Source organism: Convolutriloba macropyga, chromosome 14, assembly GCF_964194025.1.
Source record: "Convolutriloba macropyga chromosome 14, txConMacr16.3, whole genome shotgun sequence".
NCBI classification, from domain to species: Eukaryota; Metazoa; Xenacoelomorpha; order Acoela; family Convolutidae; genus Convolutriloba; species Convolutriloba macropyga.
The window spans coordinates 11964935-11989108 of record NC_134481.1 but is presented as its reverse complement, the minus strand read 5'-3'; the positions used below and the strand labels follow the sequence as shown (position 1 = coordinate 11989108).

The following is a 24174-nucleotide window of genomic DNA, read 5'->3' as shown; positions in this document are numbered from 1 at the left end:
TAAAACAGGATTGCATTAATTTTTCATTCAGGGCAATCGAAAACAATTCTCAAATTTGTCAAAAGAGTTATTTTAGTTAGGAAATAATAGGTTATATCCTAAACTAGCCATAATAACCCATAAAAATCTCGGAGCGATGTGTTCAGAGATGCTTGAGTTCATTTTTACATCCAAAGATCTAGCTTGTAACTATAAAAAGCATAACATCTGTCAAATTACGTATACCGATACCTTGTGATTTTGTTCACAGTAAAATATTTTATCAGCATAACTTGGATTTCAAAAGACGTAAATCTAATCATCAAGAAAAGCTGAAAATGAAAAAAGAGAACTTCCTTAAGAGAACTTCATAGTTCAAGAACATAAAAAAAACAGGCATCACCCTCTAAATCAATTACTTTTATATGGTTTACGCGCTCAAGCATTCAAACAATAAGATCAATTATGATGATAAAATTAATTTATTTTGAAAACACATTTTTTAAACAAAAAAAGAATCCTTAAATTAGAAGAGCGATAAGATTTAAATTTCGAAAATTTAAAAGTAAAAGGCCAACTGGGCCTCATACGGAAACTCTTGATGACAGACAACTTCATTTTTTAAATTAAGTTTTTGATAAATATGCCTGTTCATAACATATATAATGAAACTGAATACTCTGTGTCAAAAGCAGAACAGCAGTGATTAAAATTTAACCTCCGAGAGAAAAACAGGTAAAAGCATTTTATATCTTCAAATAATTTTATCAAAAAAAAATCAACGAACGCAGAAGCAATTTCCCAATCAACTTCCTGCCAGTTTATCGAGAAAAACAAAATGTAAATTTTTCTTTTATTATACTAAAACAAAACCAAATGTACACAAAAATCCAAAATATAAACAAAAAGAATTTTAAAAAAATGGAGCTCTATCTTTTGTAAAATTCAAAATCTGAAAATTCAAAATCTGAATATTCTGAATATTTTGTGAAATTCAAAATATTTGCAAAAAAGATCAATTTTTTTAAAATTACATACAACCTCTAAAAATGAATATCAACACACAAGTTGTGAAGAAATAATGTTCCAGATCATATGTAATTCCATTTACAATAGTTGTAAAAGAGAGCTTGTAAAGTCTGACAAAATCACCCAATTGAAATTACATTTTTGTTCTGAAATCCACCAAAAGAGAACAGTAAAAAAGACGCATAAAATATTATATACTAAGCAAAAAAATTGAAGTTTGACGGACCAACTTTTTTAAAATGGAAAAGAAGTCAGTACTTTAATCCGTACTAGCGAAGCATAAACTTTTTGTTTGTGTCAAGCGTGAGACAGCTGCTTTTTTTGGCAAAAGCAATGAACTATTTCAGGACAAGAACTGCAATTCAAAAATAGATTTGAGACGCTGCAACAAATTGAAATCGTTGATTTTATCTATGAGGCTTACAGAAGGAGTGAAAACTTTGAAAAAAGCAAACCTCATGTATACACTTCTTTTTTGTTGAAAACAATATCGACACAATTAGTGTTGTCAATTATTTTGCTATTTAGATCAATAAATGATCGCTTTGTAGGCTTTAAGCTCTCGTAATCTATTAAAAGTTATGCAGAAGCTTCGTCAATAGAATATTTTTTTAATTTGGTTCATTTGTTCCTGGTTTTCAGACATTTGTAGATAACCCTTGAACCTACTTCCTGCTTTTCAGACGTTCTTCGATAAACGCGCGAGAGATCAAAGTTAAAAACAAAAAATCAAAATAAGAGATCGAAGTGTCGATAAAACGCAATAATTCGCTAAAAAGCCAGCGAATTACAACAGACAATGGAAAAATATAACTATCTCTTACGCAAACGAAAAGATTGCTTTTAAAAGAACAACTTCAAAAAAAGACAAAATGCAACAGATAGTTATAATTACTTGCAAAATATAATTACTTGCAATTCAATGTTTTATGAAATATTAGAAAGCAAAAAAGTTCTATAATTTTGCTTTGTTGGAGTTGATGAGAAAATTTAATTTCCAGACTTTTACAATAAGACATGAAATTGCTTCCAAATGGTTGGAGCTAAAAGCTTTGAAACCGTTTACACAAATTAGCGAAAAGAATTCAAAAACTCGTCCGATCAAAAGTAAAATGGTTTTTTTTCTTACTAGTCAAGTAAATAACTTGAGATCAAACAGTTAAAAACAGTTCCAAAGTTCGCATTGAAAGATAGAAACTCACCGCTACGTAATGTTTTTTCCCTTCGTACGTTTAAAATGTTATTTTTGAAGTAAATGGAAATGAAACAGCTACAAAATAAGTTCAACTTTTAAAAACTATTAACATCCTTTTCCACAGGAATGAATTCCTACCATAAATACAAGTAAAGTTGTAACCAATATTTCTTAAGAGACGGAAAAGGAGTGAATTAAAAATTCTTTTGGGAGTTCAATGTTAGTGGCAACAGAAAAAATGAAGTTCGCAAAAAATTTGCTTCCTTTTTTTGCGGTCTCTATTTCAGCTCTAAGCTACACTGGGAACTATTTTTGGCCCTTGCTAAGTCTTTTTTTAACTGCTGTTGGATACGGCCAAAATGGAATTTTCAGGTAGGAGGGGAGGGATGTGTGTGTGTGTGGGGGGGGGGGAGTTGGGGTGATCAAAAGGTGTTTCCTATTGTTTTCCTTGGAGCTATTACTACCATTGCAAAAAGCTACAAGGAGGCGAATTAAGGCATAGATAATAAACCTTTACACTACCTTTACTATAACGACCAAAAATAAAAGAATGGGGTGAATTAATGTTACGGTGTGTAAAAATGGCAATGGCGAGAGACGAATTTTGCATGTATATTATCTAGTTTTAAGTATCTTTTTTTCTCTTTTCAACTTGTAAAAGCTGCAAATAAGACGATAGAACAACTGCACTAACTGTAGTAAATTTTTGTGACGTCAAATTTTCATTACTTTTTTATCAATCATTTTCGAGCTCAGCTAGTTTTCATTTATTTCCAAGCCAAACGGATTTGAACTAACTGCAACTAAACAAAAACAACAAATAAAAATGATACACAAAAATGGTCTTTCTTTTTGCGATTGTTTGGACTCTGGTTATAAAGAATATTCTATACATTTTTGATGCCGTTCTATCATTTTTGAGCACAAATTTTGCTAATCTGTTTGAAAAAACATACAAACAGTAGTCAAATTTATCTATGAAGATTTTCAGTTAATTAAATCTCGCTTGCGTCATATAAAACCCATCTTTATACTTGATTAATTCTCGTGCAAAATTGCATTTTAATGAAGTAATTCAAAGCACAAAGAACAAATTAGCTTTAAAAAGATTTGGTGTGGAAGAATAACTCTTGAGTATCATAAAACAGGAACACTGATTATTCATTTGAAAAAAATAATAACAAACATTAGATTGATCGTGGTTTTTTCTAACTTGATCTAACAGAAATATTACAAACCGCGAGAAAACTCGATGCAAAACAAATTTAAAGAAAAACGCATACAAGAATTTGCGTAAAAAGATTGATAATAGCCCAATTTTCAACTTCAGTTAACATGGTTTGAAAAACGTCATTAGCGTCATTAAATTTAAAAGAGTCATTAAATTTTGTTCAGAAGTTTTTCCGATGAAGATTCATACTAAATTCTTTTTGTGCCAAGCGAAACATTAAACGCTACATATCAATGTCAAAAATTATTTTTTAATTTGATAAACTTGAATATTTTGAAACAAAAGATTTCTTGATTTATCTTGACTAAACGTGACTTGAAGCTCCAAAAAAATACAATGATCTAAACTAAGCTATCAACTATCATCCATTCTTTTTTCTGACGCAACGAGTGACACATACAAACGCTCTAAACCTTTATTTATGTTCAAATATTTAAGTATTTGAAAACAATTTTCTAACATGGAAAAACTATGAACAAGCTCAATGCCAAAAAATTAGAAATTATATCAATTAAAACCATGCAGCGTCATGGCAAAACCTATAATATTTCCATAAGTTTTAAAGACATTTGCACAAAGCATAAATTAGACTTCAAACTGCTGAGCAAAAAAGCGAAATCTATTTCTTCTAGTGTCCTTCGCTTATTTAGTAATATTTATATACTTAATGTTTCCTATTGTTCTCATTAATATTCGATAGTTATAGCGAGACAGATTTACAAAAAGTGAAAATTAAACCTTTATCTGCTCGAAAAAACAGCCATACCATAACAAAACTCACTGTTTTCTCATTTTTAGTTTTGAAATAATAATCTTAAATTAAATTCACCAAAAAGCGTCAATAGAGATGGCCTTGAGCTAAAAAAAAAAGTGACATTTCAAGTGTTTCAGTAAACTCTTTGTCAACTTTTTCTAAAATCAGGGTTAAGTTATAGTTTGTGAAGTCACTTTTATGTTGCAATTCGAATTGTGTACACAATTGAGGTGCACATAATTAGCGTGGCGAAGTAATAAAGAACTACCAAAAAGATTACCGATTTTCATTAAAACAGTTCTTGATATGGAGAAAAAATTTATCATTCAAGTCAAATTATGTAATAAACATAGACAAATAAGACAATAAAAGCTATAGTAAAATAATAATTCAAACTATCATTAAAAAAATTTGCAGAATAAAGTTTACTTTTTGAATGGCTATTCCTCGCCACTATGTTGAAGTAAGAATATGTGAATTAGGAAGCTAAATCAATGTCAAATTAAACAATGCAGCTAAATTACAATTCAATTTTTTCCCAGCTTAAACTTTGTCTTCTGTGCAAAACTATTCATAGAATTAATCGTGCACAGAATTCTGTTAACTGCATTAAACTTTCAATAATAAAAAAAATTCAAAACGTTGAAATAGCTTTTGTGAAAAATGTAGAATTTAAACTTATTAAAAACAACTGATAATAATAATAATTTGTGGTTTCTGCGTAACCGCAGTGGAACAGCATTAGGCCTACAGTAGCCTGTTTTCAGCTGCCCGTTTTCTTATTATTCCCCACATTTCAGACTGATCTTTTCATGAGCAACATTGCTCTTTTTTGGTGACTATAGCCACTTTTTTTTGCGTCTGAAACTTTCACGTGGTACCATCATTGCAGCCAACATTGGTCAGGCTATGGTCAACCTGAAGCTATGGTTAAGTAAGAGCTCATCCTCACACAGATCAAGCTGTTCGTCTCTTTCTTGTTAAATGAAAATTTAGTTGATTACCAAATTTCTAAGTGAAAATTTTAAACATAACCGACTAACGTCCGTCAAATTGCTCTCAAATGAGGGAGGGCTGGAAAAGATGGGGAGGCCCTCAAATAGCCAGCTGGAGGAGGAGGGCCGGGAGGAGTGTTGGGGGAAGGGGTTTGGGGGGTTGACTGAGAGGGAGGGGCAACTTTTTTAAGTTATTAACCCCCCCTTCATATCATGAAAGTTTCGTTAAAAACAGTTTCCGTCAATCGCAAATTTAAAGAACAGTATGGCGTAAGGCTCTTATTTAGCCTCTTAATTCAATAAAGTTTACTTTTTGAATGGCTATTCCTCGCCACTATGTTGAAGTAAGAATATGTGAATTAGGAAGCTAAATCAATGTCAAATTAAACAATGCAGCTAAATTACAATTCAATTTTTTCCCAGCTTAAACTTTGTCTTCTGTGCAAAGCTATTCATAGAATTAATCGTGCACAGAATTCTGTTAACTGCATTAAACTTTCAATAATAAAAAAATTCAAAACGTTGAAATAGCTTTTGTGAAAAATGTAGAATTTAAACTTATTAAAAACAACTGATAATGATAATAATTTGTGGTTTCTGCGTAATCGCAGTGGAACAGCATTAGGCCTACAGTAGCCTGTTTTCAGCTGCCCGTTTTCTTATTATTCCCCACATTTCAGACTGATCTTTTCATGAGCAACATTGCTCTTTTTTGGTGACTATAGCCACTTTTTTTTGCGTCTGAAACTTTCACGTGGTACCATCATTGCAGCCAACATTGGTCAGGCTATGGTCAACCTGAAGCTATGGTTAAGTAAGAGCTCATCCTCACACAGATCAAGCTGTTCGTCTATTTCTTGTTAAATGAAAATTTAGTTGATTACCAAATTTCTAAGTGAAAATTTTAAACATAACCGACTAACGTCCGTCAAATCGCTCTCAAATGAGGGAGGGCTGGAAAAGATGGGGAGGCCCTCAAATCGCCAGCTGGAGGAGGAGGGCCGGGAGGAGTGTTGGGGGAAGGGGTTTGGGGGGGGGGTGACTGAGAGGGAGGGGGCAACTTTTTTAAGTTATTAACCCCCCCTTCATATCATGAAAGTTTCGTTAAAAACAGTTTCCGTCAATCGCAAATTTAAAGAACAGTAAGGCGTAAGGCTCTTTTTTAGCCTCTTAATTCCCGCCGGGATCTACTTTTTGCTCTAATTTTTGAGGACCAGAAGTCAGAAGGGTCAGACAAAAAAACGGAAATCGTTCACACACAAAATCGCATTAAAAAACCACAAGACTAATATAACTGCTACAAACTTTGTTTGAGAGCAGTTAATCAATTTTTCCTGACCATAAATTCAAATTAAAATGATGGGTTGAAAATCTACTATATCAAAAAAAAGAATTTTTTTCAGTTTTCCATTAGCCCTTGTTAAACATTAATTATTTGTTAATGAGGCAATATTCCATGGAAAAAGCTGACACCAGAATTAATAGCAATTAACAAAAAATAGCTCTGTTGTTAATTGGAGAACTTTCGCTTATGATGCATAATTGAGAAAAATTGTTGATTTCAGTTGATTGATTGATTTCTATTTGAAACTTTTCTTACAATTTATTTTTTAATTCGTTAAATAAAATGCCCAAAAATGCCATCAAAAATATGCCATTGGTATGATATGGATGCAAGTAGACATTAAACTTCAATGGCAGCTCAGGATGATGAAACGAAAACATTTGAAGGTAGAAATTAAAGTTTATTTACAAGAAATTATTTGATTCATTGTAGAAATTTACTCGTACGAAATTTTCTGGGACCAAAAATAATTCCGATAAAAAATTAAATAATAATACGCATTATTGACTCACCTTTACTTACGAAGAAGAAAATTGTTTGTTTTTCAGGCTTACCTTGACAGATTGTTTATGATAACTGAGACAAAAACAAACAAAAAAATCTAGGCAGAGCTTTATTCTGTTTGATAAATAAATTCTGACATCGTTTTGTTTGTGAAAAATACTCAAATAATTTCTTTTCATTCAATCTTTCAATTGGAGCAAGCGCAGTTTTTGCTCCGAAGCGATAGAGCACGGAAAACAAAATCAATAAAAGTAAACAGCAAGCAACAATTTCAATGGAAAATTTCACAGCGTCCGTTTGTAACGTCACGTGATTAAAATCGAGCGCGCTGTTTTTCCCATACAAAACACTTTAAAAAAAATCTGGCGTGTAAAATTTTTTAAAATTTTTGTTTTTGTCAATGTAGTATGAGTTTTGTGTATGGTATTGGGGCTAATTATTTTTTCATGAAACCACTATAGAAAACGAGATTAAAAGAAGAGAATTCTGCTGGCTAGGAGCAGCTGAAAAAGTGAGCGAATTATAAATATCGGATTAAAAGTGCTGGAACCAACTTGTGCTTTTTATACTCTTCCATTTATTGCAATGGTCAACTCTTAAATCTAATCTCAGTGAAATCTCAAATTAAATTTCAAAAGAGATTATAATAGAACAACCTCCTAAAAGCCTCCTTATTTTCCTGGATTTAAAATTCAGGATACTTTAGTTGTGATTAAGTGAATCAGAAGAGCAAATGGCAAAAGGGCTGGAAGTATAAGAAGGAAGTCTTTGCCAGATTTTCCACCAAAGGCACTTCAGCGATGAAGTAGCGAAGGTGAATGGAAAATTGGGAGCCATTGTGATCAGGCGCTCAGCTTAATGGGAATACAAGGTTTTTTCATAAGCCCTTCACTTGCACGTGCTATTGTTCACATTGTGAAGTGCTATATATCAACAAATAACGAAACTATGGGTGTGTGCATAAGTGAGAGAAAGTGCGCTGTGTGTGTATTTGTGTTGTGTGTGTGTGTTTGTGTGTGTGTGTGTGTGTGTGTGTGTGTGTGTGTGTGTGTGTGTGTGTGTGTGTGTGTGTGTGTGTGTGTGTGGGGGGGGGGGGGGGGGGAGGGAGGGGAGGGGGCTAGATATTGTTATAATAAATTCCTTCCAATAAATTCCAATTTGCATTAAATTGTCAAAATAATATTTTCGCAGTACAAAAAACTAAATAAAATTTTGGTTTCAGTTAAAATCGTCATGAAATTAACAAGACATGATTATCCTTCAAAGGAGTTTTGATATAACAGTGGAATTAATATTCATCAATGACCACCCCCCCCCCCCCCCCGTTCTTAAAGTGTAGTCGGTCAAATCGGGGGCGTTATGTCAACTCCTATATACATTAATATATTTTGACAGCAGTTAACATGAGCGACGGGCTTCATATGCATAATGAATAGACATATCAATTGAAGTTCAGAGAAAATACTTAGCAAACAAAATAATAACTATAATAAAGATAAGAAGGTTATGTTAATTGAATGAGAGGAAAGAAAAATTGGATCTTTTCTGTTTGTGCCAGCTAATACTAGAACACATTCTTTATTATTAAACAAAACAAAGAAATAACACGTATCAACTTGATTAGTTGCCATCAACTCTTAATGAATTGCTTTATTACAGAAGAGGTATGCGCGACAATTTTCTTTAAAAATATCAGTAGGGTCTTTTATTTAGAGAAGTCATTTTCCTGTAGTATTCTGCACACCATCCCCCGGTATCACTGGACAAACAAAAAATGCACACCTGGGTCGCAAAATTCTGCCGCAATTTTGGGGACAACAACCCGATGCGTGTTTCAAAAAAAATTGCAGGTACGCTGAATAGAGCAGTAGCAATCATTATCACCACAGAAGAAAAAAAAACAAATGCTTTACGACAGCAAAGTAAACAAAACAGTCCTACGACACAACAATTGCGTCCATGCTAGTCGTATCCGTAGACAATGAGTCAATGAGTAAAAGACTAGCACTTTTTGTATACAAATGTTTTATTATTAGCGAGCAACTTTCCTGTGTCTATTGCTGTTTCCATCGTGCGCCATCCTTTGTCCCAAGTTTTTGGCCGTCAAAGCACTATACCCCAAAAACATTGTTTGGAATATGCAACACACAAGTTAAAAATTGTTTTCGAAACATACAAGTTAAAATTGCTACAACAGCGGAAAACATGCTGATTTAATATTCCTTTAAATTTGATTTGGAAATCTATTTTCCCTATTTCCAGACGAAATCTTCCAATTCAGAATGCTGTGTTGTCGTTGCTTGGTTTGAAAAAATACTACTCCAGAAATACTTAATAGTTTTGATAGTTGTGAAAAAGAACTTTAAAACACTCATCGGACTGATTAGCAATTCTGTTGGTAAAACTTCATTAAAAGATCTTTTGGCCTTTCAAACCTTGTTCTAATGCAGCATGCTTTAATTGCACAATTGATCTGTCGGTTTATCCGGATTGTTGGCGAATTGTTAAGATTATGCACATATACTGCACTGAAGAGTAATTGTGAGAGTACTAGGGATCTGAAAAACATTAATTGTGCTTCAAATGGCATTTGATGACGTAAAAAACATATTGATCATATAGCCACTGCCAATTTCGAACGAACTTGTTAAAGTTGTTTTTGAAAACTCAAAATTAAATCGATTTCATTTCCTAAATATCTGCGGTGTTTTTCCGTTTTTTATCGTTGTCCGTCAAAAGTTACTTCGCAAGACCATCACTTTGTCTCAAAAAAGAAGAAGAAACGGATGCATAAATATTCATTGTTGGCGTGTTTTGTTTGAGGTACTTTTTTCAAAAACTTTTTAAAAATTTCCGGACACATTTGTCAGTTCGACGTTGTTTTTTTTAAAATATATAAACATGTGTCATCCGCAAATTGAACAGTTTAGAAAACTTCCCTGTACCCTGAGACCTGGCAAACCCTCTGCAAAATCAAAATGAAACTATTCTTAATCTGAAAACGCTAATAAGACAATTCGGGAAAAATTTGTCATACCTGAAAATAATATTCCGAAAAAAAATTTCAAATTTTTATGGCGGATCTTTTAGAAACCGGTCACTGTAGATCCAAGCTGGAATAATGCTTGACAGATGTCTAATGTTTTTATTACTATTTCTGGCGAATTTCCACTACAAAAAAAATCATCTTTGGTTGCAAGTATTTTGTTTTAGCTAATATGCTTCAGAACATATCATCAAACTGAATGTTATCAATTTACCACTCTGCTTTGCTGACTTGCATCTCTATAGATTTCCTTGATAAATAGGACCACTTGATAAATAGGTTTTGGGAATTTTTCGAGCAAACCAAGGAAGACGAGTTTCTAGATGCGTCCGTACTTGAGAACTACTTACAGAATTATCGGTTGGAAAGATATCTTCTATTACAAAGCTATCGGTCGGAGCGTCCTGAATTACAGTGCTCCCATTTGTGCTTCCACAATCGTCAACACAACCTGGAACCACCTGCAAACACGACGAAACATTGCTATTTGCACAATTACTGGCTATGTAAAAAAATCTGACATCAATGACTTACACAATGAGGGTGAAATGATGCCTGTTAAAGCTCACAGAGAAATGATAGCAGAGCAATTTCTGGCCTGCACCTATCAGAGCCACCGTGTTGATCACAAAACTACCTTCTCAACCAGTTTTCGTCCCATGAGACCGACACTAAATGATACTCATAGGGACCGCTTGAAGCAACAAACAAGCAATAAAGAGCAACTAAATCGCAAAGAATACAAAAATGCTTTGAGAATAATCCACCAACACACGGTCCATACTCAGTTGAACCAAGATAGCAAGCAACTGGGCACACCCCCACCGAATATAGCAAAACAAAATCTGCCAAGAATCGCACGTATCCGATTAGCACAACTGGGAACTGGATACTGCCCCTGCTAAACTCTTACTTGAGTAGGACCTGTAACAATGTTGTTAATCGTTGTCCCAAATGTGAAGGAGCACCACAAGATAAAAAGCACATTTTCAACTGCAGTAAGAACACCAAGGTACTGAAAGTGATTGACCTGTGGGAAGGACCAGTAGAGGCAGCTATCTGGCTGGACTTAATACCATCAGTCCAACACGACCACACTGCACAGAATAATCCGCCTTCTATGCCCTTTTGCCCGATGTTGACGATTCCCCTTCTGGCCCCCTAAACCGGTGACTGCATGTAATTCAACATGGCGTAGATACAGAAAGGTCGCCACACCACGAGCAAATTGTGGATAGGCAGTCACACTACTGTTAACATATCTTTTTAATGATATAAATGCAGCTAAGGCACCAGTTACAAACGGCAATAAGCGCTGGTATCCCGCCAAATTTACCTGCAAATCACAGCTCTCTGCGACAGCTACAACAACAACAACAAGGCCAGTTTCTGAAATAAATTACCGCAAACGAATAATGAGAATCAGAAATCATAAGGTTCACGCTGAACGGTTTTTGCAATGGTGTTCTGAAAATAATCCTGAAAATGAAAACACAGGATTTTTTAAATTAAAACTGAGGACTATTAACATTTAAAGCAATTTTGTTCCAATGTTTTGCATTTTCTCAAGTTTGAGGCGCCAGTAAGTTTTAGAATTCCAAAAACTGAAACAGTGAGCAAAATAGTCGTTTTGATTGCGTTTTGTTAATAAAGGTTTGACTAACTTCTTTTTATATATATTTATCGGATCTTACGAGAACATTTTTCTGAAAGGAAGATATTTTTAAATATCATGAAGTCTTATAAAGTCTGACTAAATTTTGCTGTTCTGTAATTTCTCTGTTCTGATGACTGCGAATTTTCCTGACAAAGTCCTGACAAGAGTCTAACGAAATCATACAGCAGGCGATGCAACATCTGATAAAAGCTGATAAGATAGTTTAGTAGGAAATTTTTCAAGTCTTTCACCAAAATCTCAACTCACCGGGGAATGCTTTAAAGCAAAATATTTTCGTCCTAATGCAGTGGATCATCAATTGACGGTCATTCGAATATATCAAATTTTTAAAATTCAAGTACGTTATTTAGACTCCAAGTACCTTTAGAATTTGATATAGAATAGATTCAATTCAGAAATCTGGGGACAATTATAACGGATAACTTCTGTGTCTAATTGAAAAAAAATATCTTGAAATAAGCATCATTATGCTAAGAAATATAGATTAATCAGGCACACTTAACCACGAAAAGAATTAATGAAAAGAATCTGTTTGGAAGAAAATTTTTTAGCAGTGACGTTAATTTGTTCAGCCCATTTAATACAAAAAACACAATGTGTCATTACTCAAAATCACACAAAGTGACGTTAAAATGACGTGAACAAATAGGTTTTGTTCAGGAAACAAGTACCTAAGTCCGGTACCCACACGCGACTGTTCCGAATCAATACCACTCTCCCTCCCTCTGACGTCTCCCAGGAAAGAACCCCTTGTTTGTCAATGCCCACTGAGTTATCACTCAATCAGGAACCCAACACGCAGGGGACAATTCCGGTTAACACCTGAACATTTGTTCTCACCCTCTTGTTTTTATCCCAACATTCCCAAATCAGAAAAGAAAAGTGCCTACCACTGTGTGAAGAAATTACAAATTGCTTTCGGGTTTTGAAATTAGGGGTATATCAGCACCGCCCTAGTCATCATGAACAGACCCAAAAAGTCAAGGGGGACAATATTGATTCAAATTACACGGTCGAGAACATAGATAAGGTCAATTCAAACTATTTTCATGGGTTCGCACAACGACTTTTATATGCGAAAACGATCGAGCTCACTTTTTTACATGGGCCCAGGCATGGTGTATTAATAGAGTATCATACTGAGAAGTTTCATGGGTCAATACATAGGCTCTTTTCATGGGTGATTATTTTGATCAAAATTGTTTTCATTGTTCAATACTTGGTCTTTTCATGAGTCAAAAAACAAATTAAATGTGAGATAGTTAAACGGTTGTTGGAAGTTTCTCAACTCGAATTAAAAACTGACTTTAGAGATTTTTTGAGACCAATCGGGGCTTGGCTACATGACACCATGTCTACTTTTAAAAATTCCACCGCTAATTTGTTTTATACTTCAGAAGTATTCACACATTTGATTAACTCAAAATAATTATTTTAAACTTGATTTGCGCAAAAAAGGACACTCAAGAGTTTGAACACTAATCATTCGCTACCAACTTATAGGACTGAATTACAAATAATATAATAATGTTCAATTTATGGGTAAAGTTTAAATTTTGGCGTCATGACGTGCTCAAAAACTTTCCGATGACCCTGATCGTAGAATAACTAAACTGAATAAATCACCAAATTAGAATTTCTCAAAATCTTTCCCTTCCAAATTTTGAAACTATCTGTTAAGACTTATTAAAAGCCTTAAATGCATTAATTAAAAAATAAGCACTGAATTATTTGAAATCCTTGAAACGCGAAAAAGGAGGTACTTAGAACTGTTCTTCCATATTCAAATAACACATTGACACATTTAAATCCTTCTCTTAAAAGAATAAAACGTAAGTTATGAAGCTATAATTGAATTTTGGAAGCCTTTAAAAAATTGTACACAGTACGACAAAGAGGCGTACGTCAAAATTTCAGCCTTAGTAAAAATCGAGCGAAAATTAGATACATGAAATGAACGAAATTAGGAGATAAGCTTTGTATTTTATTATCCGCAAAAGGAGTTACACTATTTTTGCGAAATTGAGATATAAAATTGTAAATTAAGTGACAGGTCCAGTAGCACGTTTTTGCTCATTTTAGGTATCTATTTTTCGCAACAAGTTTATCTCTAGTTCGCAAATAATCCTAATTAAAAGCGCGCTTTTGAGCTTGCAAAAGTAATTTAAGGCTTTAATAATTGAGCATGCAAAAGAGATTTGAAGCCTTTAAAGTGATTTAAAGATAGAATTAATGACGCGACAAAATATATTTGTTTAGAATTTTGGTTTATATTGTTTTTTGAATGGAAATGATTTCATATTTGATATAAACCCTTTTCCTTTACAGTACCATTGTAGCAAATACACCACCAGGACGGAATCCTGAGACATCCCAAAGGGATTGACATTTCATGGGCAAACGAAGAACCATTTCATTTTTTTTTTAAAAACTCCAATACCTGAGTATCAAATAAAACTGTCATTTTAATGTTTGCGCTGAAATGTTAATGTTTATAAACTGCCACTGAAAAATTGCACTTGTAAACTTCTGATTCTGAATTTAGTATTTAAGAGATTTTTTTATAGCGAGGGAGCAGAATGGAGGAATTTTTCAGAAAAAATTATAAGACGCCTTCAAACCTGTAATTAGACGCAAAATATTAATAGATACCTATAAACCAGCGAATAGGCGCAAAAAACTTTTTTTCAAATATTGGTAGACCTCTGCAAACCTGTAAAAAACCCAAAAAGCGGTCGACCAAGGAAAGTGTTTTTCAGAAAAAAATAATGGAAGTCCAAAACAGACGCAGAATTGAAGAATTTTTTCGGAAAAGTGCAAGACAACTGTAAAGATGTAAATACACGCAAAAATAATGAACAATCTCAATTTAACAATTCATTTGTCGAAATCAAATGCAAATCACTCATTAAATCAAATGTAGCAACAAAAAACATACAATTCAAATATGATTTTTTAAACCGAAATTTCCCTCTGTCCAATCTCATCTTGTTATAGACAAACATGAGGGCTTAATAAGTTGCTACAGGACAATTCTTCTTTTTTGAGGTGACCATTGCAAAATGACCCATGATTTAGCAGTGCAAAAGTATCGAAATTCTGTAAAAACGTACACACAGTGCGAATCCAAGAATGAAAAAAAAACTTGATCTAATATTGATGTTTCTGATCTATTGAAAACTGAATTACTTAGTAAGATTGAACTGCGCGACTTGTCGCGAAGAAGAAACGGAAAAATGATTGTCTGATAATAATCAGGCATGAAAAAATGAACAAAAGTAATATTTACAGTCAGCGGGAAATTAATGAGTTGTGATCAAGGAGAGTATTCGCGGGGCGAATGCTATTAGTACTAATTTTATTAGTACTCAGAAGACAATTGAACTAAATTAAATATGCAGCGTGTTTCGGTATCACAGTTTCCTCTTAACAAGAAACTGAATAGTGCAATTCTTTATTCAATGTATTAAATATATCACAGTGTATTAGGTAAATAACAATATTGTAGATACTTATTAAAATATTTGCTGGTTATCATAGCTAAAAACTTATATTTGCTGGTTATCATACTTAGCGATAATAAAAAATTAAGAAAATCAAGGAATATGTGTATCAGCGTTTTCTGAGAGGGTTTTGTAGGTTTAATTTTGGTTTTCCGCATCCCAATCCTGCTGTCCTCTTTCATACTCATAATCAGAGTAACTCTGATTAATATCGGCCAGGTAGCGTATTCGTGGTTCTGGTGGAGATACTCCTTCAATTACTAAATCGGAAGGACAATGAAAACCCACAAGAGGTGCTTCTTCCTGAATATAAGCGACAATTGATGACTGAGAGGCTTGTAGTTGCGGTGCACTAATAGCAGGCGTGTCAGTAACTGTGCTTGCAATGCAATTGAACAATTCGGAGTTCTAGGATGGAATTGCGGCGCAATTGCATGTGAATTATAGACACTTTTTGTTGTCGGCATGTAGAGGTATTGGGTAGGATTGAAATGGGTTCGATTTCTTGAATCATTTTTGCAGTGTTTTGTCGTCGTGGCCTTTTTGTAGACTGAGTTTTTATGTTTTCTAATCTATAGAACTTAGGAGCATTTCGGCGTCTTTTTGAAGTAAATGTCTCAGTGGCAGTCTCTTGTCCTGGCGATTTTGCAATGGAAGGTTGTGGTGGAGCGGAAATTGTTGCGGCTTTAGACTGAGTTCTTATTTGTCGACTTCTTGAAATCCGGCTTCGTTGGTTTTTGGGCCAAGATTGCGCGTTGGACATTTGGGTTTTTCGACGAGGCTACGGAAACAGATTCGGAACTTCAGCGGTGGATTTTGTTCTCGCCACTCCACTTCTTCCTCAATTTTTGATATGTTTCGCCACCTTCTCTTGTGGGTTTACCAAAAGGTGGAACTCGGCGTTGTGCATATTCCTATTGTGGGGTTGCACGTTCCTTGCTGGAGCCTAATATAGCCAGATCACCTTTTCTTATAAGAACTGGTTGTTTGCCTAGGTTATTGATGACTGAAACAGCGGGGAGACTTTTTAGACCACGGATCCGGTTGCCAGAACCTCGTACAAGACTTCGAGCTTTGTCTTTGAGAGCTTGTTAGCTGGTGTAGTGCTCGCTAATTTGATTTGAAACGAGAATTCGCTGTGCGAAATCAGGTTGGTTAACTTCTGGTGTAGTATGATCCGCGATTCATCATCTCCAGTATCCTGATACCGTTGTCCTGCGTCTAGTTGGGCTTTGTTCATGGCCAACTCCACCTTGTCATTTCTTTCTAGATCAATTCATACCCGTTCATCTAGATAGTGGTCCGCCGAAACCGCCGAAACCTAGATAGTCTTCCACCAGAAATTAATGATTTAATTGCATGCTTTACACTGAAGTCTTTATCTTTTAATCTGACACACGAAAGTGGGGGTTTCACCGTTTCTTTCATTCACTCCACCAAACCAATAGCTTTATGATCTTTAGCAGGCGCCCCGCAAATGTCAATATTATTTTGATTGCAAAATGAACGCACTTGTTTTCCAACTAAACAACGGGCCTGATCTAGACGTATAGGTTGTGGTATGAATATGTACATGGTCTTGAAGAAATTTAAATTATATTGCCACCAACAGCTTTTTCGAACAGTTCTGCAGACGGATCTTTAGGATAACGGCCAAATGCGAAAAAATGCCAACAATATTTCTCAGCTTCCTTTTCAATTATAAATGGGCGTCCAAAATCAAATTGGGTTCCTTCATTAGGTTCTACGCAATATTTATGTGGTTGCCATTTAGATGCTGGTATTAGAGGTTTCAAGTTCTTACCTGTTTCAGTGCACTGTTGGCATTTGAGACAACCCTTATTGATTTAGGGCCACCATGCATTTTGCGGTACATGTAGGGCCGCCATGCATATTGCGAAAAGGAAATCATTCCCCAACTACCGGGGTGTGTTGCGTGGAGCAACTCCATTACTGCATCTCCAAGGACGCGTAGAATTGCCACGCGATTGTCAACACAGATGCACCCTGATTGCTTCTGGAGTTTCCTCTAAAAATTGTAGGGACTGATTGAGCGGCAATGGTCCTCGTCTCCGTTGATGACTGCATCCCGATTGCATCTTTGGACGTCATGATTGCCAGAAAATTGTTCGTAAAAATTTGATTCAGAGTGGATTCGAATATCTCCTCACGAGATAGTTCGAGCTCTGAAGTATTATTAGTCCCTCTCGATGAACTGGTCACATTCCTAGTCGATGATGTTGGAGTCGAGTGAAAGGTGACTCTCGCTGAGGGTTGATGAGATACTGTGTTAACGTCGACCATTTTCATATTTTGTTTTGCAGAGCAAATACAGAGTTAGATTTGAGCAACTGTTTTGCAGCGTGATTGAAGGCAGAAAGCGATTTTGAATTGGAATTTGTGAGTGTGGAAGGTATTTGCGGAATCTAACTGAATCGAACTATTCAAGAAAGTGAGGTAAGAGTTTTATCTGAATATAAGCTTGAAATTGCGTCGAAAATGCAGAAAAAGGTTGCTACCGCAAATTTGCTGTCATATTTGTTACTTACAGCTGCTTTTTGATTCCGTTGGCGCAATATGTAGTCGTTAAGTCCCATTATTTGGCCAGAAATATGATTAATGTGCAAGTCAATTCTTATCATTCCAACGAGTCAATCTGCAGTTGGAGGATTTATTTGAACGATGATCTTTCATGATTGACGAAGATGCTCTATCATTGGTGAAAACGGTGAAAAAATTTCCAAAAAGATAGTATTTAAAGTATTCGACTGACCGAACTACTCGTAGCAATTCCAACTCATTTACACAATTTCGATCTTTCTTTGAATTAAGGAAGCGCGGCGCGAATACAATTGTTTTTCAGCCATCTACCGTTTGCTGCTCTAATGCGGCTCCCAAACCAGCGCGTAAAGAATCACCACACTTGTTTTTAAATTGGGATCGTAATGTGCCTTTTTTGTTGATTCTAATATTTGTGGCTTACTTTTCTCAAGTGAATGTCGTGTTGCGATGTCCAAATAAACTTGTTGCCCTTTTTAGTTTTAATCTAAATGGACGGCAACGATGGGCAGGAATTGGTACAAATTTATTTATGTGATGAACAAAACCTAAAAAGGATCGTAATTTCTTCAAATTAGTTGTTGGACTAGGTGCCCGATTTGCTGCGGGTTTCTTCGAGGGGCTAAATACCAGATTGAGTAAAACGGTATCCGAGCCATTCTAATTATGTAATGTCGAAATGACATAGTGCTATGTTGATTCTAAGGTTATCGACGGCTTTTTTTTTGCAAACAACCGTACAAGAGATTCACTTGATTTTCTAAAGTTCCATGGCGCACAATCAAAATTTCTTCAAGAAAACAATGTGTATATCTCACTCCCATTAACGTATAATCCATTGCTTTTTGAAACTCAGCAAGCATTTCAGTAAGTCCGTAAAAGCAGTTTTAAATCTGTATGTGCCAGTCGAATCACCGCTAATAAAATTAGAGTTGCAATGGCGTGCTGTATCCGGGTGTGAATTAAGTTGACTGTGTACGCGTATTGCATATCCAAATTTGAAGAGTATGCGGTATGAGATGAGTCAAGTTCATTTAAATTTTGTGTGAGGAAGTCTATTAAATTGTCAATATTCGGCAATTGATATTTGTTCTTGTGTATGGGTTTGTTTAAATAATTGGAAGAGCTTATTTTACTGAATGACCACGTTTGACAGTTATGACAATTGGTGAAAAAAATTCGATCCAACCTACTATCCAATATTTAAATATGTCCGTTTGAAATTAATTTATGAGTTTCGGTGTTAACTTTTGATTGTAGGCTTAATCGCACCCTTAGTCCTTTCTGGAGACTAGGGATAATTTGTTTGTGGAAATTCGAGTGAACAACAAAGTTCTTTGGTTTGCCGGTTCAACAGCTCGGAAAGGTCTTCGTAAATTTGTTTTTAGTGGACATTCATGTTGTGGTCGATCAACTATTTTTACGGTTGTTTTTTGAATTGAAAAGACTAGTTGATGAGATACATCTTTCACTAGTAGATGTTTATTCCACTCCCTGACAACAATAATATCAAGTTCATTCGCTGCGCCATCGTTAACCGTAATTCAAGAGTGTATTTTGCCCACTGTTGCTATTGGTGTATTTGAATACGTTCTCGATTCCCGTGCATTTGCGCCGCGAACCCAAAAGGAGAATTCGTCTGTTGCGACTACACGGCAAGCTAAGCTTTCATTTATGATTGTACATACGCTACCCGATTTCACCATTATCGGTGTTCCGATTGTTACTTGTTGATTGATAGTTTCAATCATTTTTGATTCACTAGAGATAGTAGCTACGCAATTATCATCAGATGAATAATGAATTGAATCAAAGTCAGGGTTACAGCTTTTATGGAGTTTAAATTAATGGTCTTCATTATGTGTTGTTTTTACCGATTCGACATTAATAATTCGTTTATTTGGTCCTTTAATTGAATTGGAATTTCGATTTTTAGATCGTTTAAACATTTTTACGAAATGGTTTTGCAATCCACAATTGAGACAGTTCGTTCCTTGGGTCGGGCACACTTTTCTACGTTCGAAATTTAACAACCATTTTGGCACCTTTGATTCAGTTTAAGATTTGTCAATTGACATGTTATAAAAATTGCGTGTGTTCGCTACACGGGTACGTATCACAAAATTTGTATTGGATCCGCGTTGCGTATGAGTCTCATAAATGATCGCCAGTTTCAGTGCACTCTGTCGTTCCACTGTTTCTCGTAGTAGATGTCCTTGACTTTCTTCATATGACGTTTTGGCAATAAAAACATCTTTATCCAATGTATCTTCCTTATCTCCGAAATCACAGTTATAAGCAAGTTCTTTTAGGTTTAAAAAAAATTTCCGCAGATTAGCCTTTTTGATATTTTTACATTAAGAACTAATAACGCCCAAAAGTAATGTTCCACTGTTTAATAAAAACAGTATCCATGGCAGTCCACAAATCTTGTTGTCATTTCAACTACATTTCCTCTAAGGTTTTTGCTGTTGAACGCGCGACGCCCTTCCAACCCAAGACTTAGAGATGAAAGTGAGGCTGCACCTTCAGCTTTGACTTTCGCACTTTTATTCCTCCAAACTAATTTTAAGCCTTGCGAAGCTGGCGTTCAAGTTCAGTTGCAGAGTTTGTTTTAGAATTTCTTTTCATAAATGGGTTCCAGTGGCAAGGTAACTGTCTTAGGTCGTGGTTGTAACAGAACGTCAATTTCAATTCATTTTTTGGCTAAGATTGCCGTTTTTAAGTGTAGTTTCCATTTTTCGTATTTCAATGGGTGTTCCACAGTCGCTTTTTCCCAAAGGAGTTTTACGCGCAGAGGTTATCTTCCTGAATCGCGCACTGCTGGCTGCGCATTAAAATTGAACTATGGTTTCGCAGTGCAACAGTATCGAAGTTCTGTACAGTGAAAACGCGGTGCCAATCCAACATTGAAAATAACTTGATAAAATTGTGATCTTTCCGATTTAGTGAAAACCGAATTACTTCGCAAGATTGAATTGCGCAATTTCTCACGACGAAGCAGAATAAAAGAGTGATTGTCTGATAATAATCAGGCATCAACAAATGAACAAAATTAAATTTTACAGACAGCGGGAATTTGATGAGTTGTGATCAAAAGGTGTATTCGCGGGGCGAATGCAATTAGTACTAATTTTATTAGACCTCACCTGACAATTGAGCTAAATTAAATGTGTACAGTGTTTCCGTCTCAGATTTTTATAGATAGAACAATTTACCTAAATGCTAGGTTTTTTGATGAAATAGCCAATTCAACCATAAAAGCATGAAAAAAGAAAAATTTGAAACTGAAGGATTTTTCAGAAATTAATTTGTTTGTTAAATTTGAAAAAGCTATCTTAAAACAGCGAGGCTTGAATACAAATAAAAACCCTGAAAAACCATGAAGAAATAGTGAGGCCACGATCAAAAATATCAGCTGATGATATTTTCATTTTCTTTTACCCTGAGAAGAAATAGGTATTTTTCAGAAGTTAACTTATTTGTAAAATTTTCTGAACAATCTCTAAAGAAAGGCTTTGGGTGATGCCAATTACTTTTCGCGGCCTACAACACACATCAAATAAAATCATTGTGATAGATTTGAGCCCCATATGGTATATTACTAACCAGTAAACCACCTTAAATCACTTAATTGCTATCAGTTATTAAACGCGCATTAGTTTGGGATTTATTGCGGATTATAGATACATTCAATTCAAAAATTAGTTATATTCAGTGCAAAATGGAGTTACCTTGCGTGCGGAAAAGAGATAAACAAATCGAGCAGATTCGTAATAAGAAGGTCACGAAAAATAGGACACACAGCCTGTATCTCAAGTTCGCGGTTAAAATTTCGACACTTTTGCAAACACGGGTTGCGCAAATTCTTTCAACTCTGCCTGTTTTTGTTAAAGTATCTATTTTTTTGCAAATTTGTTGCATTTTTAATGTAATAACATAGGAAAAACAAACATGATATACGCATATCGGGCAAATTTGCCCGTGACGGTTTGAGTATTACTTTTGCGGCGTAATGCACTATAAATTAAACTAAAAACACATTTAAAAACGTAAACAACTGTTTTGCTCAACTATATATAAAAACCTTCAAAATCTATATCAGTGACGACATGAAAGCAAAATTGAAATGATATCTAAAAGATCTTAAAAAAATGAGAACAATTTGTTATTTTGAGAACATAAGTTATATTTAGAAACATAATAAAAACACTCAAGACATATTTAAAAACGAATAATTTGCTCCAAAAATATTAGTAAATTTTCATTAATAATTTTCCATATTGAAAGCACTTGATACATATTTAAAAAAGAATTAATTTTCTTTAAAAACATTAGTAAATTTTCCTTATGAACCGATGTTATGAACCGAACAAACTAGAACCGATATTAGTACACTTTGATGCCTGCATCCAGAATCTTGAATACCTAAAGACCGGACAGACCAACAATGAAAACAGCCCAGAGAACGCTCAGATCAGTTGAAAAAATATGTTGAACATCTGTACTTTTCAACTGATCTGAGCGTTCTCTTGGCTGTTTTCATTGAAGGTCTTTTCAGTCTTTAGTTATTCAAAATTCTAGTACACTTTCTTTGCTGGATAAAGGCAGCAAAAAGTGTATTAATATCGGTTCACGTTTGTTCGGTTCATAATATCGGTTCATATAGAAAACAATTCCAGTGATTTTGTATTTTTTAACACTACGTGTTAGTATTAGTCGTTTTGCAACAACCATTTTCCGCAAAACTTTTCAGTTTTTTTAAAGTTAAGTTGTCAAGTTTGGGGTTTCTGGTGAGCCAAAGCGCACAGTCAAAATAAAATAAGCTGAGCAGCTCAGCAGAAACAATACTGTTTTGTGTTAGAAACATTGGAGAAAATGAACAGGAAATCAAAAATTACAAGGTTTGTTTCTATTGTGAGAAGACGTTTGTATATCATTGAAACTATGTTTTCAGATCAAAGTTCTAATAGGTAGTTGTTAGCATCAATCATTGTGAAGAAATGTAACTGAACGATTTGAGATCAATTAATAAACGGAGGGGGCTATTGGCATGTTTCAGCAATTTATGAGTGAAATTGTGCCAAAATTTTTGAAATATCTCTAAAACCACAAAATAAGAAAAGGCAAATTCTAAAGAGCTTGCAAGCTGATTGAAAGCCATAAATATTGTAACCCAGCATCACCGATTATGGAAAATTTGATAATTGGCTGCTGGTATTAAAACATTTCCGAAAAAATGTCTGATTAGTCTGTGGAATTTTCTGAGCGTTTCATTCTCGGGGGTCTTCAGTGGAGATGGCTCATTTCCTTAAAGCAGTTTTCCAGATTTTGTTCAATTTATCAAAAAACAAATATCAGAAAGTTCCATCAGGGGCTTGAGAGAAAATTGTCTAAGCTAGAACTATGTTGTTGTAGGTGTAAAATAACGAGATCTAAGACAAAATGAAAACATTGCAGGAGAAATCCAGAACGGGCCGCTGCAAAGTCTGTCACGGTAAATTTTCTGTAAATTTTGAGAAACTTTAGCTCTAAAAAGCACTCGAAACTAAAAACGTTGACAACTGCTAAGCTGCCACCTTTTTTGAAGACCATTAGATGAATCGTTGAACAACTTTGGCGAAAATTTGAAAACACGAAAAAAATTTTATCAAGTTTCAAAAACTGCAATTTATTGCAATTTTCACCTTGCAAACGTTGATAAGATGAGCTCAAAACGTAAAAACAAAGCTAGAAAGGGTATGCAAAATGCTTTATTGATTGGTGAACACGCAAAAAATAATTTGTTTGTCAAATTAAAAAAAAAACTATCCTAAAACAACGATGCTTGAATACAAATAGAAACCCTGAAAAACCATGACGAAATAGTGAGGCCACGATCAAAAATATCAGCTGATGATATTTTCATTTTCTTTTACCCTGAAAAGAAATAGGTATTTTTCAGAAGTTAACTTATTTGTCAAATTTTCTGAACAATCTTCAAAGAAAGGCTTTGGGTGATGCCAATTACTTTTCCCGGCCTACAACACACATCAAATAAAATCATTGTGATAAATTTGAGCCCAATATGGTATATTACTAACCAGTAAACCAATTTAAATCACTTAATTGCTATCAATTATTAAACGCGCATTAATTTAGGCTTAATTGCGGATTATAGATACATTCAGTGCAAAAATTAGTTATATTTAGTGCAAAATGGAGTTATCTTGCGTGCGGAAAAAAGATACAGATATATAAAAACTGTATATAAAAACGTTCAAAATGTATATCAGTGACGTCATGAAAGCAAAATTGAAATTATATCGAAAAGATCTTAAAAAATTGAGAACAATTTGTTAATTTGAGAATATAAT

At 34.6% G+C, this 24174-nt stretch overlaps 1 protein-coding gene across 7 annotated transcripts in view; it reads right to left on the bottom strand.

Annotated features, from left to right (window-relative positions):
- The window catches only part of LOC142353204 (sodium/calcium exchanger 1-like), a 115682-nt gene that overhangs the window by 24337 nt on the left and 67171 nt on the right, over positions 1–24174 (bottom strand). Inside the window, exon 1 of one of the 7 annotated variants that reach the window (XM_075405429.1) lies at positions 7041–7264. The exons of 2 other annotated variants lie outside the window; for them this stretch is intronic. The gene's annotated coding sequence lies outside the window, so the exon portion shown is untranslated. 4 more of the 7 variants (XM_075405425.1, XM_075405428.1, XM_075405426.1 and 1 more) reach the window with 4 other exon arrangements.